General features: G+C 34.4%; 1 pseudogene; it reads left to right on the top strand.

Annotated features, from left to right (window-relative positions):
• LOC128173100 (uncharacterized) overlaps positions 1 to 23,843 on the top strand; it is a 29,190-nt pseudogene extending 5,347 nt beyond the window's left edge.
• The last annotated feature ends 1,011 nt before the right edge of the window (positions 23,844 to 24,854 follow it).

The following is a 24,854-nucleotide window of genomic DNA, read 5'->3' on the forward strand; positions in this document are numbered from 1 at the left end:
GCACATGGTAAAGGAGTGGGAGGCTGCCAACCCTGCTGGTCACTTTTATTTGAGGCTGTAAGAAAAACTGTAAGTAAATCATGTTTTAGGAATCATCAAATCGTTGATAAATTGATCTTTGAAGTCCTCATTTGATGTTCCCAAAACATTTATATTAATTAAATTTATAATGAAACGCATTTTTTAAAGGAAAAATTGCATAATTTTGTTTTCACTGGATTTTGTTTCACTGCTGGATACATGATCGATATCAATGAGATAATAAAGCATTTAAGAAAAAGTATTTTTTGAGAAATATTGAATTAGTACTAAATATGATAATTGTTTTTGGTAAAGGTTAGTAATCCTTATGAAAGAATGAAATGTAAAATTGAATTGTTGATTTGATCATTCAAGAAAATCTGCTTTGTACTCATCTGCAATGCCTGTCAAACCCTTTACAGTAAAAATCATTCAGTAGTACGAACACTGGTATAGAGAATTCTCGGATATAGCAAAAAAATTGTGAGTCCCCCGGTAAAATTCTTCTCAAATCTTTGCAAAATTTTAGGTTATATTGAATTCGAATATAACGAATATAGCGAACTGATTTCGAGCCCTGTAGAGGTGAATGATAACAGATTTTTACTCTTTTATAACGAATTTCTTTACAATTTAAAAAGTTTGCACTACCATTTAACATATTAGTTTGAATGAAATTTCGATTATTAAAAGACTATCAAAGTAATGTATTTTTATTTTAAGCCCCAATTAACAAAATTATAGTATATATAAATTATAGTGATTATTACAAATCCGTTATACGGATATAACATATTACGGATATAACAAAGTAAATCCATTGGTCCATAGGGCTTCGCCATAATTACCTAGTTAGCTCGGCTGAGCTGAAAGCTCAAGTGAGCTATTCTGATCACATTTTGTCTGTCGTCCGTCTGTCCGTCTGTCTGTCTGTCCGTCTGTCCGTCTGTCCGTAAACTTTTCACATTTTCAACATCTTCTCAAGAACTACTTGGCCAATTTCAACCAAACTTGGCACAAATCATCCTTAGGCAAAGGGGATTCAAAGTTGTGAAAATTAAGGGCCACACCCGTTTTCAAGGGGAGATAATTAGAAATTAATGAAAAATTTCGAGAAATTTTCAAAAATCTTCTTCTCAAGAACCAGAAAGCCAAGAAAGCTGAAACTTGTGTGGAAGCATCCTCAGGTAGTGTAGATTCAAAGTTGTGAAATTCATGACCCCCGGGGGTAGGGTGGGGCCACAATGGGGGGTCGAAGTTTTACATAGGAATATATAGTGTAAATCTTTAAAAATCTTCTTCTCAGAAACTAAACAGCCAAGAAAGCTGAAACTTGTGTGGAAGCATCCTCAGGTAGTGTAGATTCAAAGTTGTGAAAATTATGACCCCCGGGGGTAGGGTGGGGCCACAATGGGGGGTCGAAGTTTTACATAGGAATATATAGTGTAAATCTTTAAAAATCTTCTTCTCAGAAACTAAACAGCCAAGAAAGCTGAAACTTGTGTGGAAGCATCCTCAGGTAGTGTAGATTCAAAGTTGTGAAAATTATGACCCCCGGGGGTAGGGTGGGGCCACAATGGGGGGTCGAAGTTTTACATAGGAATATATTGTGTAAATCTTTAAAAATCTTCTTCTCAGAAACTAAACAGCCAAGAAAGCTGAAACTTGTGTGGAAGCATCCTCAGGTAGTGTAGATTCAAAGTTGTGAAATTCATGACCCCCGGGGGTAGGGTGGGGCCACTATGGGGGGTCGAAATTTTACATAGGAATATATTGTGTAAATCTTTAAAAATCTTCTTCTCAGAAACTAATCAGCCAGGAAAGCTGAAACTTGTGTGGAAGCATCCTCAGGTAGTGTAGATTCAAAGTTGTGAAAATCATGATCCCCGGGGGTAGGGTGGAGCCACTATGGGGGGTCGAAATTTTACATAGGAATATATAGAGTAAATCTTTAAAAATCTTCTTCCCAGAAACTTATCAGCCAGGAAAGCTGAAACTTTTGTGGAAGTATCTTCAGGTAGTGTAGATTCAAAGTTGTGAAAATCATGATCCCTGGGGGTAGGGTGGGGCACAATGGGGGGTCGAAGTTTTACATAGGAATATATTGTGTAAATCTTTAAAAATCTTCTTCTCAGAAACTAAACAGCCAAGAAAGCTGAAACTTGTGTGGAAGCATCCTCAGGTAGTGTAGATTCAAAGTTGTGAAATTCATGACCCCCGGGGGTAGGGTGGGGCCACTATGGGGGGTCGAAATTTTACATAGGAATATATTGTGTAAATCTTTAAAAATCTTCTTCTCAGAAACTAATCAGCCAGGAAAGCTGAAACTTGTGTGGAAGCATCCTCAGGTAGTGTAGATTCAAAGTTGTGAAAATCATGATCCCCGGGGGTAGGGTGGAGCCACTATGGGGGGTCGAAATTTTACATAGGAATATATAGAGTAAATCTTTAAAAATCTTCTTCCCAGAAACTTATCAGCCAGGAAAGCTGAAACTTTTGTGGAAGTATCTTCAGGTAGTGTAGATTCAAAGTTGTGAAAATCATGATCCCTGGGGGTAGGGTGGGGCACAATGGGGGGGGGGGGTCGAAGTTTTACATAGGAATATATAGAGTAAATCTTTAAAAATCTTCTTCCCAGAAACTTATCAGCCAGGAAAGCTGAAACTTTTGTGGAAGTATCTTCAGGTAGTGTAGATTCAAAGTTGTGAAAATCATGATCCCTGGGGGTAGGTTGAGGCCACATGGGGGGGGGGGGGTGTTAAAGTTTTACATAGGAATATATAAAGTAAATCTTTAAAAATCTTCTTCTCAGAAACTAATCAGCAAGATGATTCTTTATAATTGTTAAAACTTTGGCTCCAGGACAATTCTTCGGCCTCACAAGAAGTTTCAGAGTTTGATGTAGCTAAATATCCCATATATAAACAATTGTAAAGGATCTTTTTGAGAACTGCAATACTCAACATGCGATATGACTATAAAATTGAAGCAGGCAGCTATTTTTTCATTAGAATCTTTTTGTATTACTGTATTGAGTTATTGCCCTTGATTTATTGATTCTTGATTATTTTAATTAATGCATCCACTGTTAACCAATTATTGTGATGATTATTTTTATACAATAATAAATATTCAATGTATATAAGTTGCTCTGCATAAGAAGTTTTGGGTTAGGCCGGATTAGTTTGTTTATTTTTGATTTCCAATTTTTAGATACTATGAGTTATTTAAGGCCGGCACCTATATAAGGACAGTGTCTATTGCATTAAGATGCCGGACTGGTTGGGGTTAAACTTAAACAGGTTGAGGCCACATTTTTTAAGTGACGTTGGCATAAATTTGCATACTAAATTAGCCATCTGTTTACTTTTATCGACAAACCAATCAGGTGAAGGAGTTGCAAAGTAATGTGGGCTACTACAAGTTTCAGTGTATACAAAGCATATTGAAAATATATACCATTTTGAATTGTCCTTTGGAAACTCATTTTGAATGATTTTTCAGAATTTATGAAATTAATATGGACAATTATGTCTGAACTTCAATTTCTATGCTCACATTTAAAAAATATTGCATATGAGGACTTATATCAACCTATTTAAATACCCCATTGCCAATGTTCAAAAGAGAAGTACGTCCTATTGAATTAAAAGCAGTGAGTACCGTTTTTTTCACGTGTTACCCCATATTTGGGACAACATTAGTAGAATGCGCGTTGATATTTTCTTTAGGGACATTCATCAGAATGCTTAACGGACAAAATACTATATGCTGCATAGCTTGCGCTTCTGCGTTTGTATATGTGTGCATTTCTAGTACCGTGGCTATTCACGTATGTTAAAAGTGTACAGTTACTTGTATTTATTTCTAGTGCACAATGATAAAGTCACCAAAACACAATTGTGCGCTTTTTCTTATTAAAATCTGTTTGTACTTGTATGCGTATGTTTGTCAGTCGTTTGATACTGATCATTTTTGAAGCAACAATTGATCAACTAAAACAACGATATTTTTCAATGTGAGCATGGAACAAAGTTAATGGTACGTAATCTTTCCTTTTTAGCTCACCGAGCTGAAAGCTCAAGTGAGCTATTCTGATCACATTTTGTCTGTCGTCCGTCTGTCTGTCTGTCTGTCCGTCCGTCTGTCCGTCTGTCCGTCTGTCCGTCTGTCCGTCTGTCTGTAAACTTTTCACATTTTCAACATCTTCTCAATAACCACTGGGCCAATTTCAACCAAACTTGGCACAAGGCATCCTTAGCCTAAGGGGATTTAAATTTGTGAAAATTAAGGATCACGCCCTTTTGCAAAGGGAGATAATTAGGAATTTATGAAAATTTTCGAGAAATTTTCAAAAATCTTCTTCTCATGAACCATAAGACCAGGAAAGCTGAAACTTGTGTGGAAGCATCATCTGGTAGTGTAGATTCTAATTTGTGAAAATCATGACCCCCGGGGGTAGGGTGGGGCCACAATGGGGGGTCGAAGTTTTACATAGGAATATACAGAGTAAATCTTTGAAAATCTTCTTCTCATGAACCATAAGACCAGGAAAGCTGAAACTTGTGTGGAAGCATCCTCAGGTAGTGTAAATTCTAATTTGTGAAAATCATTACCCCCGAGGGTAGGGTGGGGCCACAATGGGGGGTCGAAATTTAACATAGGAATATATAGGGTAAATCTTTAAAAATCTTCTTCTCCTGAACCATAAGACCAGGAAAGCTGAAACTTGTGTGGAAGCATCCTCAGGTAGTGTAAATTCTAATTTGTGAAAATCATGACCCTCGAGGGTAGGGTGGGGCCACAATGGGGGGTCAAAGTTTTACATAGGAATATATAGAGTAAATCTTTAAAAATCTTCTTCTCCTGAACCATAAGACCAGGAAAGCTGAAACTTGTGTGGAAGCATCCTCAGGTAGTGTAAATTCTAATTTGTGAAAATCATGACCCCCGGGGGTAGGGTGGGGCCACAATTGGGGGTCGAAATTTAACATAGGAATATATAGAGTAAATCTTTAAAAATCTTCTTCTCATGAACCATAAGACCAGGAAAGCTGAAACTTGTGTGGAAGCATCCTCAGGTAGTGTAAATTCACAGTTGTGAAAATCATGACCCCCGGGGGTAGGGTGGGGCCACAATGGGGTGTCGAAGTTTAACATAGGAATATATAAAGTAAATCTTTAAAAATCTTCCTTTCAGAAACTAATCAGCCAGGAAAGCTGAAACTTGTGTGGAAGCATCCTCAGGTAGTGTAAATTCATAGTTGTGAAATTCATGATCCCCAGGGGTAGGGTGGGGCCACATTGAGGTGTCGAAGTTTTGTTACATAGGAATATATATGGTAAATCTTTAAAAATCTCCTTCTCAGAAACTAATCAGCCAGGAAAGCTGACACTTGTGTGGAAGCATCCTCAGGTAGTGTAGATTCAAAGTTGTGAAAATCATGACCCCCGGGGGTAGGGTGGGGCCACAATGGGGGATCGAAGTTTAACATAGGAATATATAAAGTAAATCTTTAAAAATCTTTTTCTCAGAAACTAATCAGCCAGTAAAGCTGACACTTGTGTGGAAGCATCATCAGGTAGTGTAGATTCATAGTTGTGAAAATCATGACCCCCGGGGGTAGGGTGGGGCCACAATGGAAGGTCAAAGTTTTACATAGGAATATATATGGTAAATCTTTAAAAATCTTCTTCTCAGAAACTAATCAGCTAGGAAAGCTTAAACTTGTGTGGAAGCGTCCTCAGGTAGTGTTAATTCAAAGTTGTGAAAATCATGATCCCCAGGGGTAGGGTGGGGCCACAATGGGGGTTCAAAGTTTAACAAAGGAATATATATGGTAAATCTTTAAAAATCTTCTTCTCAGAAACTAATCAGCCAGATGATTCTTTATAATTGTTAAGACTTTGGCCCCAGGACAATTCTTTGGCCTCACAAGAAGGTTCAGAGTTTATGTACGTTTATATCCCATATATAAACAATTGTTAAGGATCTTTTTGAGAACTGCAATACTCAACATATGATATGACTATAAAATCGTCCTGTTAGAAAAGGGACTAATGATTATAAACATAAGAATATCCAGGGGAAAATGGATTTTATTTATACGGGATCTAACATGTATTATTGTACATTGTCCAGATAGTTTGTATTATGACTCCATTAAGCTGATTTTATCATACCTATTGTTCCTCAGGTGAGCGATGTGGCCCATGGGCCTCTTGTTTACCTTCTAAAGTAAAAATCAAGATGTACAAACATTCCGGCAAGCAATTAAATATTGTGAATAAAACAGACAAAAACCAAGTGCGTGTGTTGAATCGTAAACACGTTGTAGACCCTCATGCATTGCAACTCATTCAATGGATTGGAGAATCTGCTTGACGTAAATACTGTGCAGTCATACCTGCTTGTTTTGGTGATGGTTGTGGCGGAGCACTAGTGTATGGTCATCCCTGCTGGTGTTCTGGCCTTTCTAGCGCAAGTGTGTGGAACTCCCTGTTTGCGTTAGGTTGAGCTGTTGGCGTAAGTGTGCGGTCATCCCTGCCTGCTTGCGTAAACGTTGGTACCTGTTGAGTTGTGTAGGTGTGCGGTCATCCCTGCCTGCGTAACGTGTGCAGGAGCAGTGATTAAAGTCTGCTCTTGTAAATATTGGCAGCAATCAGGGCTATCTGAGTTCCAAGGGGGAAAAATGGATTTTATTTATACAGGATCTAAATGTAGTATTGTACATTGTCCAGATTGTTTGTATTATGACTCCATTAAGCTGACTTTATCATACCTATTGTTCCTCAGGTGAGCGATGTGGCCCATGGGCCTCTTGTTTTACTGTATTACCATGATTATACCCCCATTCCCTTGTGTGTGTGTGTGTCTGTAACAAAGATTTCTCAGCAAATATTAATTGCATGCAGCTGTTTGCAATTGAAATGTGTTAACTCACATTTTGTTAGGCTTGCCATATGTAGGATTTATTTTTGAACAAATGATACGTCAACTTCCTGTAAAATCCTTCAGAGCGGGCGTATCAGCAGAACTATCTTGTTGTTTCAGGTTTAGACAGTTTCCGTTCATTTTCTTTCGCAGAGGATAAACATATTGAAATGAAATTTGGTATACAGGTTTATCATGATAATATCTAGGTCAAGTTCAATATTGGGTACGATCAAGCAATTTTCGACAGAGTTATGGCCCTTGGATGTAGAAAAATTCTAGTTTTTTGCAGTGTCCGCTCATTTTCTTCGCAGAGGATGAACATATTGAAATGAAATTTGGTATACAGGTTTATCATGATAATATCAAGGTCAAGTTCGATATTGGGTACGATAGAACAATTTTCGACAGAGTTATGGCCCTTGGAGGTAGAAAAATTCTAGTTTTTTGCAGTTTCCGCTCATTTTCTTCGCAGAGGATGAACATATTGAAATGAAATTTGGTATACAGGTTTATCATAATAATATCTGGGTCAAGTTTGATTTGGGTATGATAGAGCAATTTTCGACAGAGTTATGGCCCTTGGACTTAGTAAAATTCCAGTTATTTGAAGTTTACGTTCATTTTCTTTGTGGATGTTTCCAAGGGAGGGGGGCATAAGTGTTTCACAAACATTTCTTGTTTATTTTATTGAAATTAAAAGATATACATCTAGTACATGCATTAGCTGGGAGCAGCTGATTTAAATTATACAGATGATGATCATATTACAGATGATGATCAAGTATAAGATACATCCATGTATACGCGATCAAACACTATATATGTCATGTCATTTTAAATGTCTTTATGCAATATTACTCAGTTTTTAAGTAGCACTAATTTCATTGAAAACATTAAGGAATGTATTTTAGATGTAAAACATTTATATCTTATTTTTAATAAATGATTCAATGAAATATTCATTATGTCAAATGAAGATTGATTCCAGAAACATTACACAGACTATTATTTTTTCCAGATTGTGAGACTTTACTCTGTGATTTTCACAGGGAGCAGGGAAACATGGTCTGACTACTGTCCAAATGGAAGTTCTTGAACTGTAAGTTGATCTTAAGGCCTAACAAAAAAATAAGTTTGTTTCCGCTTTCAGGCTGAAAAAAATTAGGGTCGGTAGGTCGGCTTTTTTTTTTTTTAATCTTTTTTTTTTCCATCTCCATCTGTTCAATTGTGCATATTAAACCATTTATCTATTAAACTGGGTAAGATAAAAAAAACTCATGTATTTGTTGTCATTGTTTAAATGATCTGATGAACTTTTTCCCCGGCTGGTGGGAACATTTCTCGAGCTCAACTGGCACGACATGTGCTGCCATTTGTAAATAACAAACATCTACACAACACTGATGACATCTAAATAAGTTCTATAAGTGTTTTTACGACTTTAATTAAGAAAACACAATAAATTTTTAAATCGGATAAAAACGAAATTTTAACAAAAAACGGATAAAAATGGAAATTTACGAAAACACTCGAAATTTTTTTTTGGGTTGGCGGGTTTAAGTTAGGGTCGGTCGGGAAAGCGGAAACAAACCTATTTTTTTGTTAGGCCTAATTGGTACATACATGTATATGATTACATCAACATTGAGGTATATTTATATGTGTTTGTAAATCATATTTTATTGTTATTGTAGGCTCAGGAAAATAGCCCATTCAGCTATACCAAGAAAGAGTTTCATGTTCATGTGCAGAATCTTAATTAGGCATCTAATCACTAGAAAGAAAGTACTCTGTGCTACAGAAATGGTGTGAGGGGAAATAGCTGAAAAATGCAAAGGTAATTTAGCTCCTACAAATATTATCATTTATACAATTTTTATACAATGCAGAGTATATATGATCATTGTTACAAGTAAATTAAAATACTGGTACATGATTTGATTAGAGTTACTAGCTGATCGATATCTTGTTAAGAAAGAACTTACTCTTTGTTTAATTGCTTTAACAATTAAATAAGATAATTGATTAAAGTACATTGAGAAAGATATCGAAATAGTTATGTGATGCCCAGATGGGGCTAGTAAAAAAAATCATTGATAACATGATCACATAATATATTAAATAAACAATCATAAAATACAATTATGTACCATGGTATAAATATATATGTAACGTACTCTTATTAAACATTGTTTCAGAGGTGGGTGTGGACTGTTTTCGCAGCTCATGATTAAATACAAATGGGATAGAGAAACAGCATCGTGAGTTCAAGAAAACATACTTAGCCAAAAACAGGGATGGATCTCTTCCCATTCTTCGACCTTGTCTGTGTTGATTTTAAATTATTTGCCAGAATCTCGCAACGGTAAAAGATTTCCTTAATTCTATATGAATTTTAAAATAAATTAGAATAAAAACTAGACTCTTGTTGCTATAGCAACAAAAAGGTCTTCCGTTCCTCATGTATTAATCTGCACAAAAAATCCAGTTATCTTGTAAACAGAAAATGGATACATGTACATTATGTCTTTCCTCAAAGTTTGGATGTTCAAGTTTTTGTTAGTTATAATATCTCTTTGAAAAAAGGTTTTTAGTCTCGGTACCGAAAACGAACAAACGGAAGTGATTTAAGAAATTAAAAGTAGATATTTTAGTATATTTACTTACGGTACGTTTCTGTTCATCAAATTAAGTAAAATATTAAAACAAATCTAAAGTTAAAAAAAGAACTTCTATTCCTTCAACGCTTCAAGTGAGAACCGGAAATGACGTACGACCAAATAAAACCCGTTAAACACATATTCAATCAAATGTTAATTATACATATAAATTTTGTTTCTTGATTTCTCACAGTTTCTGAGATATTGTGGGTACTTTGTTTTCTAAAAAGAAGGCTACCTGAGATATTTGAGATGTCTCACCGGAAGTAGAACTTTTTGTTGTTTACTTATAATGTGTATATGACTTTTTGTATTTCTATAGCTTAAATGTTAATTCCAGGCTAATTAACCAACTATTTAAAAAAAATCAAAATTTGGTGTACTTCCTGTGACGACCGGAAGTTACGCCGGATAAAACAAACTAATGTGAACCCATGTACATACATATATCTATCATCCCACAATGTTTGGTTGTTCAAATTGTTACTGTTTTTAAGATCTCGTCGAAATAAGATTTTTTGTCTCGGGACAGGAAACGGACAAACGGAAGTGCGCAGTGTAAATTGTATTAAATATTTCTTGTATACTTGACTTTTGTACATAATTGTTAATTACAAAAATTAAAATATCAAAGGAAAACAGTTAAACTGATAATCAGCTTGATTTTTTTTAACCCTTCCTGTGTGGACCGGAAGTGACGGAAGACAAAATGAAACCGGTTAAACATATCTTCAATCAAATGTCTATCATTCATGAAAATTTCATGATTTGATCATTTATAGTTTGTGAGATACAGCGGGTACAAAATGTGTTTTAAAAAAGCTCCCTGAGATAATTGAGATATCTCACCGGAAGTAGAATTTTTTTGTTGATATAGCATCGCATATATAACTCATGCATAGAATTATAGTTTTATGTTTATTCTATGAAAAAGAAATTAAATGCGTAAAAATGATTATTTTTGAAGTACTTCCGGTGACGACCGGAAGTTATGACGAACAAAACAAAATAGTTTAAACACATCTACAACTATAGGTCTATCATCCCACAAAGTTTGGGTGTTGAAAACTTAACCGTTTTTGAGATCTCGTGGTGACAAGCTTTTTCAACGCGGGACAGGAAACGGACGACCGGAAATGAATTTTGAAAAAATGAAAAAAACGCCTAGAGATATTATTATTTTCTTTCAATCCAAAAAATTTCACGAAAATCTATCCAGCCATCTCCGAGAAATCTTGTGGACAAAAAAAGGGAAAAAAAAATAATAATAACTAGACTCTTGTTGCTATAGCAACAAAAAGGTCTTCCGTTCCTCAAGTATGAATCTGTACAAAACATCCATTTATCTTGTAAACAGAAAATGGATATAATATCGACTGTACAGGGATTCCCCAAAAAATAAACAAAACAAAAAGACAAAATGTCAATTTTGGAGTACTTTCTTTGACGACCGGAAGTTAGGCCGGATCATACAGAACATAGTAAACATATCTTCATACATTGTTTTGTCTTTCCTCAAAGTTTGTATGTTCAAGTTTTTGATAATTTGTTGTTAATATCTCGTTGAGAAAAGGTTTTTGTTTCGGGACCGGAAATGAACAAATGGAAGTAATTAAAGAAATTGAAAGTACATATTTTAGTACATTTACCTACGATACTTTACTGTTCATCACATTGAGTAAAATGTTTAAAAAAAATCTAAAGTTAAAAATAAAAACTTCTGTTGCTTGAACGCTTCGTAGTGAGAACCGGAAGTGACTTACGACTAAATGAAACCTCTTGAACACATGTTCAATTAAATGTCCATTATCCATACAAGTTTTTTGTCTTGATATCTCACAGTTTCTGAGCTCTTGTGGGTACTTTGTTTTTTAAAAAGAAGGCTATCTGATATATTTAAGAGTTCTCACCGGAAGTAAAAAATTGTTTTACCATCTGTGGATGACTTTTGTATTTTTATAGCTAAACCGTTATCCTATGCTAAATAACTAACAGATTTTAAAAAAATTAAAATTGGGTGTACTTCCTGTGTCGACCGGAAGTTACGCCGGATAAAACAAAATAGCGTTAACACATGTACAAACATAAGTCTATCATCCTACAAAGTTTGGTTGTTCAAGTCGTCACCGTTTAAGAGATCTCGTCGAAATAAGGATTTTAGTCTCGGAACAGGAAACGGACAAACGGAAGTGCTCAATGAAAATTTAATTTATTATTTCTTGTTTACTTGCCTATCTCAGATTATTATTTATCAAAGTAACTGAAACTATCGAATGAAAACAGTTAAACTGAAAAACAACTTGATTTGTTTGAACTTTTCCCATGTGGACCGGAAATGACGGTCGACAAAATGAATCTGGTTAAACACATCTTCAATCAAATGTCTATCATCCGTGAAAGTTTCTTGCTTTGATCACTTTTAGTTTCTGAGATCTCGTGGGTACAAAATGTGGTTTAAAAAAGCTACCTGAGATAATTGAGTTATCTCACCGGAAGTAGAATTTTTTTGTTGATATAATATCGCATAGATAACCTATATATAGATTTGTACTTATATATTTATTATATGGAAAAGTAATTTAATGCTTAAAAATAGTTATTTTTAAAGTGCTTCCGGTGACGACCGGAAGTTACGCCGAACAAAACAAAATAGTTTAAACACATCTACAGTTATAGGTCCATCATCCCACAAAGTTTGGATGTCCAAGTGCTTGCCGATTTTGAGATCTTGAGGGAACAAGGTTTTTTGACGCGGGACAGGAAACGGACGACCGGAAATGAATTTTGAAAAAAATGAAAAAACGGCTCGAGATATTATCATTCTCTCTCATCCCTGAAAATTTCAGGGAAATCTATGAAGCCATCTTTGAGAAATTCTGCCGACAAAAGAAGGGAAAAAAAAAGAAAGAAACAAAGAAAAAACACTACAATCACTATAAGGTCTTCCGTTGAAAACGGAAGACCTTAACTAGACTCTTGTTGCAAAAGCAACAAAAAGGTCTTCCGTTTTGATTTACATGTATCAATTTAACTGTAAGACATTACTTCTCTCACATAGAAAAAATAGTGGATGTGATAATTATTGTGAATGATATATCCAGACGTTACTTTTATGTAAAACAACCGGAATAAAAAAGAAATCAGTTTTTGAAGTACTTTCTGTGACGACCGGAAGTAGCGACGAACTAAACAAAACATGTTAACCAGTTTTACTATCATAAGTCAATCTTTCGTCAAAGTTTGGTTGTTCGCATCTCTGCCAAATTTGAGATATCTTTGAAACAATGTTTTCTGTCTCGGGACCGGAAACGGACGAACGGAAGTTTTTAAAAAAGGGCTCGTATTTCGCATACATTTGCTTAGCGTGCATCACTGTTTATGGGGCTAGATAAAACACACAAGAAGGTTAGTTAAACTTGTTAAAAACATGATTTGTTTGAACCCTTACGGTGGGAACCGGAAGTGACAGTTGACAAAATAAAACCCGTAAAACACATTTTCAATTAAATGTCTATCATTCACGAAAGCTTTGTGTCTCAATCACTTACAGTGACAAAAATCTCGCGGGCATCACATTTGGAAAAGCTACATAGAGATATTTGAGATATCTCAACGGAAGTAAAATTTATTTGCTAATTTAACATTATATATATGTAATAACTAAGATTGTATACTGATATATTCATTCTATGTCTTATATATAAATTAAGAAAAAAAAATTGATGAGCTTCCGATGACGACTGGAAGTTACGCCGAACCAAACAAAATAGTGTAAACACATGTACGTACATAGGTATATTATCCCACAAAGTTTGATTGTTCAAGTCAATACTGTTTCTGGGATCTCGTCGAAATAAGGTTTTTTGTCTCGGAACAGGAAACAGACAAACGCAAGTGCTCAAAGTAAATTGTATTAAATATTATTTGTATACTTGTCCTTTGTACTTTATTGTTCATCGAGCACACTACAAATGTCAGAAGAATTATGTTAATTTGATTAACAGCTCGATTTGTTTGAAGTCTTTCTGTGTGGACCGGAAGCGACGGAAAACAAAATGAAACCAGTTAAATACATTTTCAATCAAATGTCTATCATCCATGAAAGTTTTGTGCTTTGATCACATTTAGTTTCTGAGATCTCGTTTGTACAAAATGTGTTTTAAAAAAGCTACCTGAAATATTTGAGATCTCTCACCGGAAGTAGATTTTTGTTGTTGATATAGCATCGCATAGATAACTTATGCTTAAAATTTATACTTATATATTTATTTTATGAAAAAGGAATTAAATGCGTAAAAGAAGTTATTTTTTTATGTGCTTCCGGTGACGACCGGAAGTTACGCCGAGCAAAACAAAATAGTGGGAACACATCTACATACATTGGTCTATCATCCCACTTAGCTTGATCGTTTAAGTCGTTACCGTTTTTGAGATCTCGTCGAAAAAAGGTTTTTTGTCTCGGGACAGGAAACGGACGACCGGAAGTGCTCAATGTAAATTGTTTTTAATATTTTTGTTGTACATGCCTTTTCTACTTAATTGTTCATCGACTTCACTACAAATATAAAAGAAAAACAGTTTAACGGATAAACGGCTCTATTTGTTTGAACTCTTTCTGTGTGGACCGGAAGTGACGGAAGATAAAACAAAACCGGTTAAACACATCTTCAATCAAATGTCTATCATCCATTAAAGTTTTGTGCTTTGATCACTTACAGTTTCTGAGATCTCGTTTATACAAAATGTGTTTAAAAAAAGCTACCTGAGATATTTAAGATATCTCACCGGAAGTAGAATTTTGTTGTTGATATAACATCGCATAGATAACTTAAGCATAAAATTTATACTTATATATTTATTTTATGATAAAGGAATTAAATGCGTAAAAGTAGTTATTTTTTATGTGCTTCCGGTGACGACCGGAAGTTACGCCGAGCAAAACAAAATAGTGGGAACACATCTACATACATTGGTCTATCATCCCACTAAGTTTGATTGTTTAAATCGTTACCGTTTTTGAGATCCCGTCGAAACAAGGTTTTTTGTCTCGGGACAGGAAACGGACGACCGGAAGTGCTCAATGTGAATTGTATTTAAAATTTCATTTGTACTTGCGTTTTCTACTTAATTGTTCATCGACTTCACTACAAATATAAAAGAAAAACAGTTTTATGGATAAACGGCTCTATTTGTTTGAACTCTTTCTGTGTGGACCGGAAGTGACGGAAGAGAAAACGAAACCAGTTAAACACATCTTCAATCAAATGTCTATCATCCATGAAAGTTTTGTGCTTTGATCACTTATAGTTTCTGAGATCTCGTTTGTACAAAATGTGTTTCAAAAAAGGTACCTGAGATATTTGAGATATCTCACCGGAAGTAGATTTTTGTTGTTGATTTAACATCGCATAGATAACCTATGCATAGATTTTTCCTTATATATTTATTTTATGGAAAAGGAATTTTATGCGAAAAAGTAGATATTTTTAAAGTGCTTCCGGTGACGACCGGAAGTTACGACGAACAAAACAAAATAGTTTAAACACATCTACAGCTATAGGTCTATCATCCCACAAAGTTTTGATGTTAAAGTTTTTACCGTTTCTGAGATCTCGTTGATACAAGCTTTTTCAATGCGGGACAGGAAACGGACGACCGGAAATGATTTTTGACAAAATGAAAAAAACTCCTCGAGATATTGTCATTCTCTTTCATTCTAGAAAATTTCATAAAAATCTATTCACCCATCTCTGAGAAATCTTGTGGACAAAAAAAGGGAAAAAAAAATAATAATAACTAGACACGATCTCGTTGCGAGCAACGAGGGGGTCTTCCGTCCGATTTTTAGAAGAGGAAATGACCTTGCCTTTTATCTTCATCAACAAAATAAGGGAATGCAGATGTGATCTAAAAGAGCGATGGATGAAGGATTATACACCCCATTGGATCCCTAATTTGAAGGACCAGCCCAATTTTATTTCATATCAAATAAAAGGTCTTTTGACCTAATAACAGGTCTAATGACCTGTAATAAAAAGAAACCCGAAGAAAAAAAAGAAGAGGGTCTTTCTTTGTAAACGGAAGACCCTAATAACAATAAGAATAGAAGGGTCTTCCGCTGAAGACGGAAGACCCTAAAAATAAAAGACTGTTTTTGTCTAAATCTTAATTGAAGAGTGTTTTTCAACTTGTGCTACAGTCCAACAATCCTTTTATATTGAATATTTTAGTTAGAAAAATAAATAAAAAGGAAAGAAAGAAATAGAGAGAAAGAACAAATCTGGAATCCGGCGAGATTAGAACACACAACCTTTGCAGGTGTCTCAAACATGGCTGACGCGAAATAATTCCCGAATTTGTATTTGAATTTGATGCGTTTCCGCCCGGGAGAGGAGCTGAGTTTTTGTATGAGATAAAAAAAAACAACGTGTAAGATGTCTGACTATTCAGGTTTGGTAATAGTGCGATGTCATTAGAAATATTGATGCGTGTTTGTGTCTCGACGAGGGTGAAAAGACCCGAGCTTGATTTTCGTCTTAAATAAATCGAAAATAGAATTTTGAGGTGTGGATCTCGGATTCGGTTAACAAAAATTAGGGGAAGTCCTAAAACAGTGACTGATGCATTTTACCCATGTATTTCAGTGTTGAGAATTTTTTTTCGTGTCGTTAATATTATGTTTGACTGTTCTATTTCAGCAGGATTGATAAAATCTTTATAAATGTAGAAATAACGAAATCAGTAACACGTAAAATTATTCGGTAAAAATTTGATGACAGTAATTTCCACAGTTCTAATATTCATAAGTAGTTTTCACACGCTATCGTAGATACAGACTAAACGGAAAACAAGAAATATACATGCAACAGAAATGTTACGCGGCTGCTTAAATCCCTTGTACTGTGTAAATTTCAAGTCCCCGTACAGGCTATACTCGCCGTTTGATCTCAGGAATTTCTTCTTAATTATTCAATCCGCTGCATATTTGGCAGACAATAAGAATGGGGTCCGAGGTACATTTACACAAAATGTCATTAGGATTGAGTAAGGGGCTCGGGAGTTAGAATTTTTTTCTACAGTACATGTCAAGCACGCAAATCGAAACTCAAATGCCCAAAAATTCATAACTCTCTTAAAAATGAACGAATAGGTCTGGTCATTAGTACAGTAATCTAGAATTGAACTAAGTTGAAAATAAGGGTTCAAGATGAAAGATCCAGTAAAATCAGGCCAGAAAAACTAAATGATTTTGTGAATAGGAAGGGGGGGGGTCGGTGGGTGTACTGTGTAAATTTAATTTCCAGGTATAGGCAATAAGCGCTGTTTTTGTTTAATCTCAGGAATTCCGTCTTAATTGTTCAATCCGCTGCATATTTAAGAGACAATAAGAATGGGGTCCGAGGTTCATTTTCACGAATTTTCATTCGGATTGAGTGAAGGGCTTGGGAGTTAGAATTTTTTTTTACAGTTCATGTCAAGCTCGCCAATCGAAACTCAAAGGCCCAAAAATTCATAACTCTCTTAAAAATGAACGAATTGGTCATGTCATTAGTACAGTAATCTAGAATGGTAATTAGTTGAAATTAAAGGCCCAAGATCAAAGATCAAGGAAAATCGGGCCAGAAAAACTAAATGAACTGGGAGGGGGGGGGGGGGTCGATCGGTGACTTCTATTTTAAACGTAAAATATTAAATTCTTAATATCACACATTACACAATTTCTAAATAAAATACATATGTTAGAACAATGTATAAGCGTTGTTTGAAAGATGTAACGATTGATTTTTTTTTTACATCTGTTTATTCTTAGGCTCAAACATTCATAAACGGGTGGTCATTTTTCAAACCTTGTCGCAGTCACCCGTTTTTTTGTATAGTTACGTGTATAAACTTCGGAGGTTTTTCTTAATCCCAGACAGGCAGCAGATTTGTATCAGTATTTAGACATGCACAAAAAAGTACACCGTCTTTAATAAAAATGACTTTTTAGCATTGACTTCCACTCAGTAAGAAGACAATCATTAAACAATGAATTTCAAATTATCTTAATCCATAGACATTATCCTGTAACTTGAAATAAATACATGTATAATTTTTGGACGCCAATGTAAATTTAGCCTCTATCCAATTGACTGCATGTTACCTGAACTAGTTCTTATTTAAATGCTAAAACATTTGTACTTGAGAGAGAGAGAGAGAGAGAGAGAGAGAGAGAGAGAGAGAGAGAGATATTACATAGTGTTTTATAATGTTCAGGAAATCAATATGTAAGCAAACTATGTCAATAAACGCATGTATACATGCATGTGTGTATCTATATATGGGATTAAATACTAAGCAATCCTCCTTTTTAAGCCGAGTAGAATAACGTGGGTGCATTGCTAAATGTTGTGTGCATACAGTCATTGAGATGGCGGCATTTCTTTGATGCCGGCAAAGCGACCCAGCGAACTCTAATGCGGTCGAACTGCAGGGGCACTTCGGCGGCATGTCTTTGATGTGGGCGGTGCGACGAGCGTCGGAATTTAGAGAGCTGCTGACAGAATTTGCTCTATTTGTACTGAAAAAAAGCCGCTATTTTTTTTTTATTTATGACAAAAATAAAACGGAAAACATTCAAATCCATCATTTTAAAGATAAAACCATTAATCAAAACACAAATAAGAGAGAAAAAAGATTCGGCACTCAGGGACTGAACCCGGGTCGCCTGGGCACAAGTCCACCACTCTAACGACTGAGCTACGCGGACCCTCGCTTCAGAACTTTGGAGTCCCAAATCTCAAGAATGCGTGGATTGATTTTAAAACGAATTTCATATTCTGTAGTTTTGAGAGTGTCTCTATCGAATGAAAAAATAAAAAAATTCAAATCCAAAAAATTGAAAAATTAAGGTTTTTCATTTCCTTCCGGTGACGACCGGAAGTGACGACAGACGTTCGGATATATGAGAGACACTGTGGCTAACGACTCTCTACCACCACTGAAAATTTGAAAGTTTTATCTTTGATACTTTTTGAGAAAACGCGTGAACAAGCAAAAACATAAAATCTTTAATATCTCGGGACCGGAAGTGACGACCAAAAATTTGATCGATAAATTTCTTACAAATTTTGTGCTCAGTGAGGTCTGAAAGTTTCATGAAAATCGGCTGAAGCGTTTTTGAGAAAACGTCAAAGAAAAAAAAAAATAATAATAGGGGAAAAGAAACAAAGCAATAACAATAAGGTCTTCCGTTGGAAACGGAAGACCTTAATAATAAGAAACATTACAATCACTATAAGGTCTTCCGTTGGAACTGGAAGACCTTAATAAAAAACCTTACAATCACTATAAGGTCTTCCGTTGGAAACGGAAGACCTTAAAAAACTTGTTTACCAAGACATATCATTTGAATAGTTAAATGTTAATTTTTAACCTTTTTAACAATCATGATTAATAATTGTATACATATTGTCTTTCTAAACTAAATACACTTATGACACATGCGGTATTATTGACATTTCGCAGTATGACATATTTAGGCTCATTTTTTAGTTATTAATTGTAAGATTTTAATCAAATTCATTATAGTTCAATGTAATAGTATTGAAAAATAGAAATTTAATTAAAAAAACCCAGTTTGTTTCTCATTTCTTAATTATTAGTTTTTTTTAAATTGTTTTTGTATTGCATTATAGATACATTCAGTACAATATTCAGAGCATGGGAGAGTACAAGAAATACTCAGCTCATGTTCCTGAATTTTTGTGCAACAGGCCAAAATTCTTCTTGGAACATAGTGTGAAACGAATTCCACCAAAATGTCCATATCTGATTATTACTGCAATAACATCTTTGCCAAGTGGAGAATTTTGTGTCCCAATTAAGTTCTGATGGTGAGAACTGAAAACTTCTACCTTTTGGATTTTGAAAAAAGAATGCTAACTGCTCGTTACTGCTCGTGCCCAGAATGGAGTAATAAATGCCACCTTCCCTGTAACCACATGCTAAGTATTTTCTTTCATTTTCCTGGCCATAGTTTGGAGTTTTTACACCCAGATTATACAGAATGTCCGCACTTCAAAATAGATAGAGATATCCTTAAACAAGCCGTAGATATTTCTCCACTAAGAATTAATTAAGTTCTAGACCAAGGACTGATGAAAATGATAATAATGATGTTGAGACAAAAAGAGAAGCAGAAAATGATATACCAAGAGCAAAATCAAGTACATGTACCAAATCCAATTCATGTATATAAAAGTCTGCAAGACAGTTGGTCTTCTATGCAGAAATTGGTCCCCAAGCATAAAGGTCTTCCAGTGAGGACAACTTCTTTGAGGGTAAAAAGGCTACAGCAAAACAAATACTGATCCCTAATCCATCAAGAAGAAAGAAAAGGAAAAACGTAAACCTCAGGGGACGAAGAGTAGAAGAGGTATTAAATTTTTATATCATGATGTAAATGTAATATGTACCTCCTGGCATTTTTTGAAGAGAAACTTAATTCAAGCTAGAATAATTTTCTCTAATGGCTTATGTCCAAGATGTATTAATATAGCAAATTTAAAGATTAAACACATTATACAGTATATATTAATATAGTGAAACTAAGTATAAATATACAGTTTTATATGAACCTGCAGTGCAAGAAGAAATTATGATAGGAACAGAATCTGCAGAAGATCCAGAATTATATGGGCAGGGTGTTAGTGAGGGAAGAACTGAAAACCCACGTTGCAGTGAGTATTTTTAACCGGGTTTACCAAAGGAAAAATCCAGTTACTAAAATGGTGAAAATGGTGGATAGGCAGCTGCCAAAAGGGTACCCTAATTCAACAGTGTTGCACAATATCTTGTATGATTTAATAACTTCAAATAATTATACATCATTTTAAAAAATAATGTCAATCCCAACCATAGTGCCCCAGATGTTATTTTGCTTAAAATGAAGCCTGTTTGACAGTTAATGTTAATATAGATAAAATTAATGTCATTAAAGGCCATTTTGTTGTACTAAATCAATTTATTGAGCACCATTCAGCATTGAGTTGCTAGGCATGCAGTCATCAAGCAAACTTTGCACAAAGGTAATATGATATAAAGCATGTCAATCATATCTGGTCATCGGGGCTTGCTCTGCGGACAACCTATTAAGTGATCAGTCAGTCCATTTGAGATATATTGTCCAGAGCATATCTTCTCTCCCTTTGGCCCAATCTGGATCGTACATCACCCAAAGGGTGCCTTTGGTCAAAGTGTGCAGTGATTTGATGGATGTTTGTAGGTCAAGGTCACATTGGACCACAGAAAAAATCCTAGAGCATATATACTCCCTACTTAAGTGTTCTTTGGCTCCTGCTTCACATAAACAGAGCTTTTGGGTAAAGATTTTGCAGTATCCTTGAACCAAGTTTCAAGATCAAATGTGAAGGTCATAGCAGATATCTTTATAACCCATTTTTAGACCATGAATTATTTCCCATTTGCTTAATCTTCCTCAAATTGATAAAAGTACCTAAAGGTATAAAGGGGTAATGTGTTCTATTTCTAAGTTAAGGTCACTGAAATGCTTTTCATCCTACTGTCAATTATTTGAGTGCATGGGGCCCTTTTAGATGATCACCATTTCAATGATGTCTAGTTTTATTAATAATGAATAGGAGAGGTAGGTTAAGGGGACATAAATTAGAATTTTAGATCTATAAATAAACAATTGTACATGTATATTTAATAGGAAAGAATGATGAACATATTAAGGTATCCGATCCATAATAGCCCCAGATTAAATGAATTTAGGTGCATAACAGATGTGTATGGGGTTAATACTCCATATACTTGGACATAATTGTCATGTTTAAGTATCAATATGTAAGATTGGAAGGTGTCCTAATTAATGACCCTTTCCTTGAAGAGTTGTCCCCCTTTGCTTTAATTCCATAAAAAATAATTTAAAAAAAAATCTATACAGTATAACAAATAATTTTCAATAGTTTTTGTATTCCTAAGAAAAAGATACACCATTCCACCAAGGCATTTATTGAAATTCTTAGTATTTATTTTTTTATTTTAAAAAATATGCTTGTCCTCATAGACCATTTGCATTCTTCATTTATTAATTACTGCTTAGTTAATAATTTCTCTCGGTAAATCTCTTTCTTTTCTAAAATGCTTTAAATTAATATCAAAGTATGAAATACATGATGGATATTCAAGGTTGGAAAAAAATTAGGTCCTAATATGGATCGGATACCTTAATACAAATGAATGAAAATACATAGCTGGACCAGAATTTGAACTAGGACCCAGCAGCTTTAGTCAGGAGATCTATAACTGAGCTACCCTGGCTGTTATTAACTGTTCAAATAGCCCTACTTCTAAATATCTTATTTTGTAATGATGATTTTCTTTTATATTGAATGACTATCATATTTTCTTAGCAGAATCAAATTGGAGTAACATGTTCTATTTAATGATGCCTAATGTCAATTAAATCCCAGTTAAAAGGAATGTAGGATAGTTACATGTTAAATTGTATTAGATTTGGACTTGACAACAAATTACTACATATTTTATTACACAGAGAACTCACAGTGAACACAAACTATATATAAGTTGAGAAATATTCTTTAAAAAAATATTATTTTTAAAAGGTTTTGACTCCAGAGTTCCTGCTGAAAATACTGCAGTGGACAACAGTCTTGGTGAGTATATAAAATGAAAAGAATGTTTGAAACAATACACACAGAAAGACAAACGAAAATTGTGTGTGCCCTTCACATTTGTAAAGTGAATGTGTTTTAAAACGAAAAAGTTTGAGTACTAAACAATACATTTTTACTTCTCAGTTGATGATATTTGGGCTCAAAAAACCAGTGGGTCGATCATCTGTGTAGCAGGACAGGACCATACAAAAACAGCTAGGACTAATGGACTGACTGACTTACGGACCTGTCAAAAACATTTTAGCTCTCCCAACTTCGTTTTGGGAAAAGTTGGTTTACAGTTTACCACATAAGGAAAAAAATTCACTCAAAGTTTTAGTAAACATGGATTATTGGCTGGTTATTAGTTGGTAAGAGACAACTGCCAATTGATCGATTATGATTCTCAACGGATTTGACAACACTAACATACATACTGTTACAGTTATGATTGACAACAGATGAAAAACATGAAATCCCATATCATGACAATATACTGTAAACCAACTTTTATTCCTATGCGAGAAATTTTCAAGAGGTCAACGAGATCCTTAATTGTCGTCGCGAATATTTCTATCTGTTTTTGTTGTTTGCTAGTTAGGGGATTTATCCCTCTGTTGCTTTACATTTAAATTATGTGGTGTAGACAAGGCAAATAATACAAATGGTTTTAATTTCATTATGCTTGCAATTTATCGTTTTTTCGCTTAACTAAACCCATCGTAAATATTAACATAAGTTTTTAAAAATGTGTTAATGCTTATATTTTGATCAACTGGTTTTCATGGAGCGTGAAACTAAAACCATTGCAATTGGACGTACTCTTTCAGAAATCGTGAAATTTTAACACCATGCATGGAATTAAAACGACTTACAGTACACTATACTTAGCTAAGGAATGTCTTGAGGCATGCTCTGGTAATTTTCAGTAATATGTTGAAAAAAATTACATTTAGCATGTTTTAAAAAGTAATATTGAATTTTTGGGGTTCTTTTTCCATAGACTCCTAAACCTGAGAAGAATTGTAACAAACCTTTTTGTCTGAAGATTTAGATGGAGATTTGCAAATGCGGGGAGCTATATGTGCTAGTTTAGAAATGATGCAGCAGTAAGAATAAATACTTATGATATATTTTCTCTCAAATATTGACACTTAGTCTTGTATTTTAAATATTTGTTAATACATGTATACAGTTAATTTGATTAAATCAGACTAAGTGTTATTTAAAAAACTTTAAAAAAAGTAAGTTTTTAAAGTTAAAAACGTGGCTGTTTTATTATTATACTTTGTAATAATTTTATGAGTTCTAATTTTATTTGAAACAACAAACCACAGCATTTCATTGCCCTTGATTTAAGAAAGTTGACAATGATCACACTCAAAAGTGAGGAGGAGGGAAATGTATAGCAGGTAATTGTGGTACACAGGAGACATGTACTGAATTCAGCTCTGAGGGCTTTGGACAGGGCATCATTTAAGTTGGAGGAACCATTCAAAGTAGAATTTCCTGGTGAATTGGGAGCAGATTACGGAGGGCCAAAGAGGGAATTCTTAAGGTATGATAAGGTTTATTAGGGCCCTGCTCTGAAGGTGCCATATACAGTAAAACTCTTTAGTACGAATACAAATTCTCTGATGTAGCGAAGTTTTTTGGAATTCCCAGTAAAATTCTTAACAAACCTTTGCAAAATTTTACGGCTATAACGAATTCAAATATAAGGAATTTACAGTTATAGGGAACTGATTTTTAGTCCCATAAAAGTTAATAGTAAGGAAATTTAACACTTTTATAATGAATTTTTTTCAGTTTAATAAAGTTTGCACTACTATTTAAGATAGTAGTTTGAATAAATTTGTTTTAAATTTATATAAATTTTTTGAGTCACAATCCGATCATTATAGGTATCAAAGTAATGTATTTTTACTCTAAGCCTCAATTAGTAAAAATTATAGTCTAATGTGAAAGAAAACATGTATATAGTGAATTCACTATAGTTATTATTACGAATTGGTTATATGAAGTAAATCCTTAGGTCCCTAGGACTGCGCTATAACCGAGTTTTAATATACCGGTACTGTATACCAACTTGTATTCATGTGCAAGAAAATTTCGCGAGGTTCGCAAGAGCGTCATTGTGGTGAAATTTTATCACTGCAAATCAGCCTTTTCGATATAATTGTAATAACAACACAAAAGGACTATATATGATAAAGGCCTAAAATGGCCCCCTAAAATGAACATCATCATTTAACTGTTATTCTTTCTTTTCTTAATACAAATATATATGTGATGTGTTTACATAATATTCATTTTGGTTCAAGTGCCCACGATTTAGAAACATGACATCGTAAAGACAACCGTTTCCCGCCATTTTTGCATTTTTAGCATAAAACAGCTTGTTTTCAAGCTGATTTTCTTTCAGGAAACATAGAGCGCATGCTTGAACAAACAAAATAATTTAATCAGAGATGTATCTAGCCAAGACTAGTAAGTGACAATAAAATCTTCCTTGTTCAAGCATGCGCTCTATATTTCCCATTCGTTAAAAGA

The sequence above is a fragment of the Crassostrea angulata genome, chromosome 2 (genome assembly GCF_025612915.1).
Source record: "Crassostrea angulata isolate pt1a10 chromosome 2, ASM2561291v2, whole genome shotgun sequence".
NCBI classification, from domain to species: domain Eukaryota; kingdom Metazoa; phylum Mollusca; class Bivalvia; order Ostreida; family Ostreidae; genus Magallana; species Magallana angulata.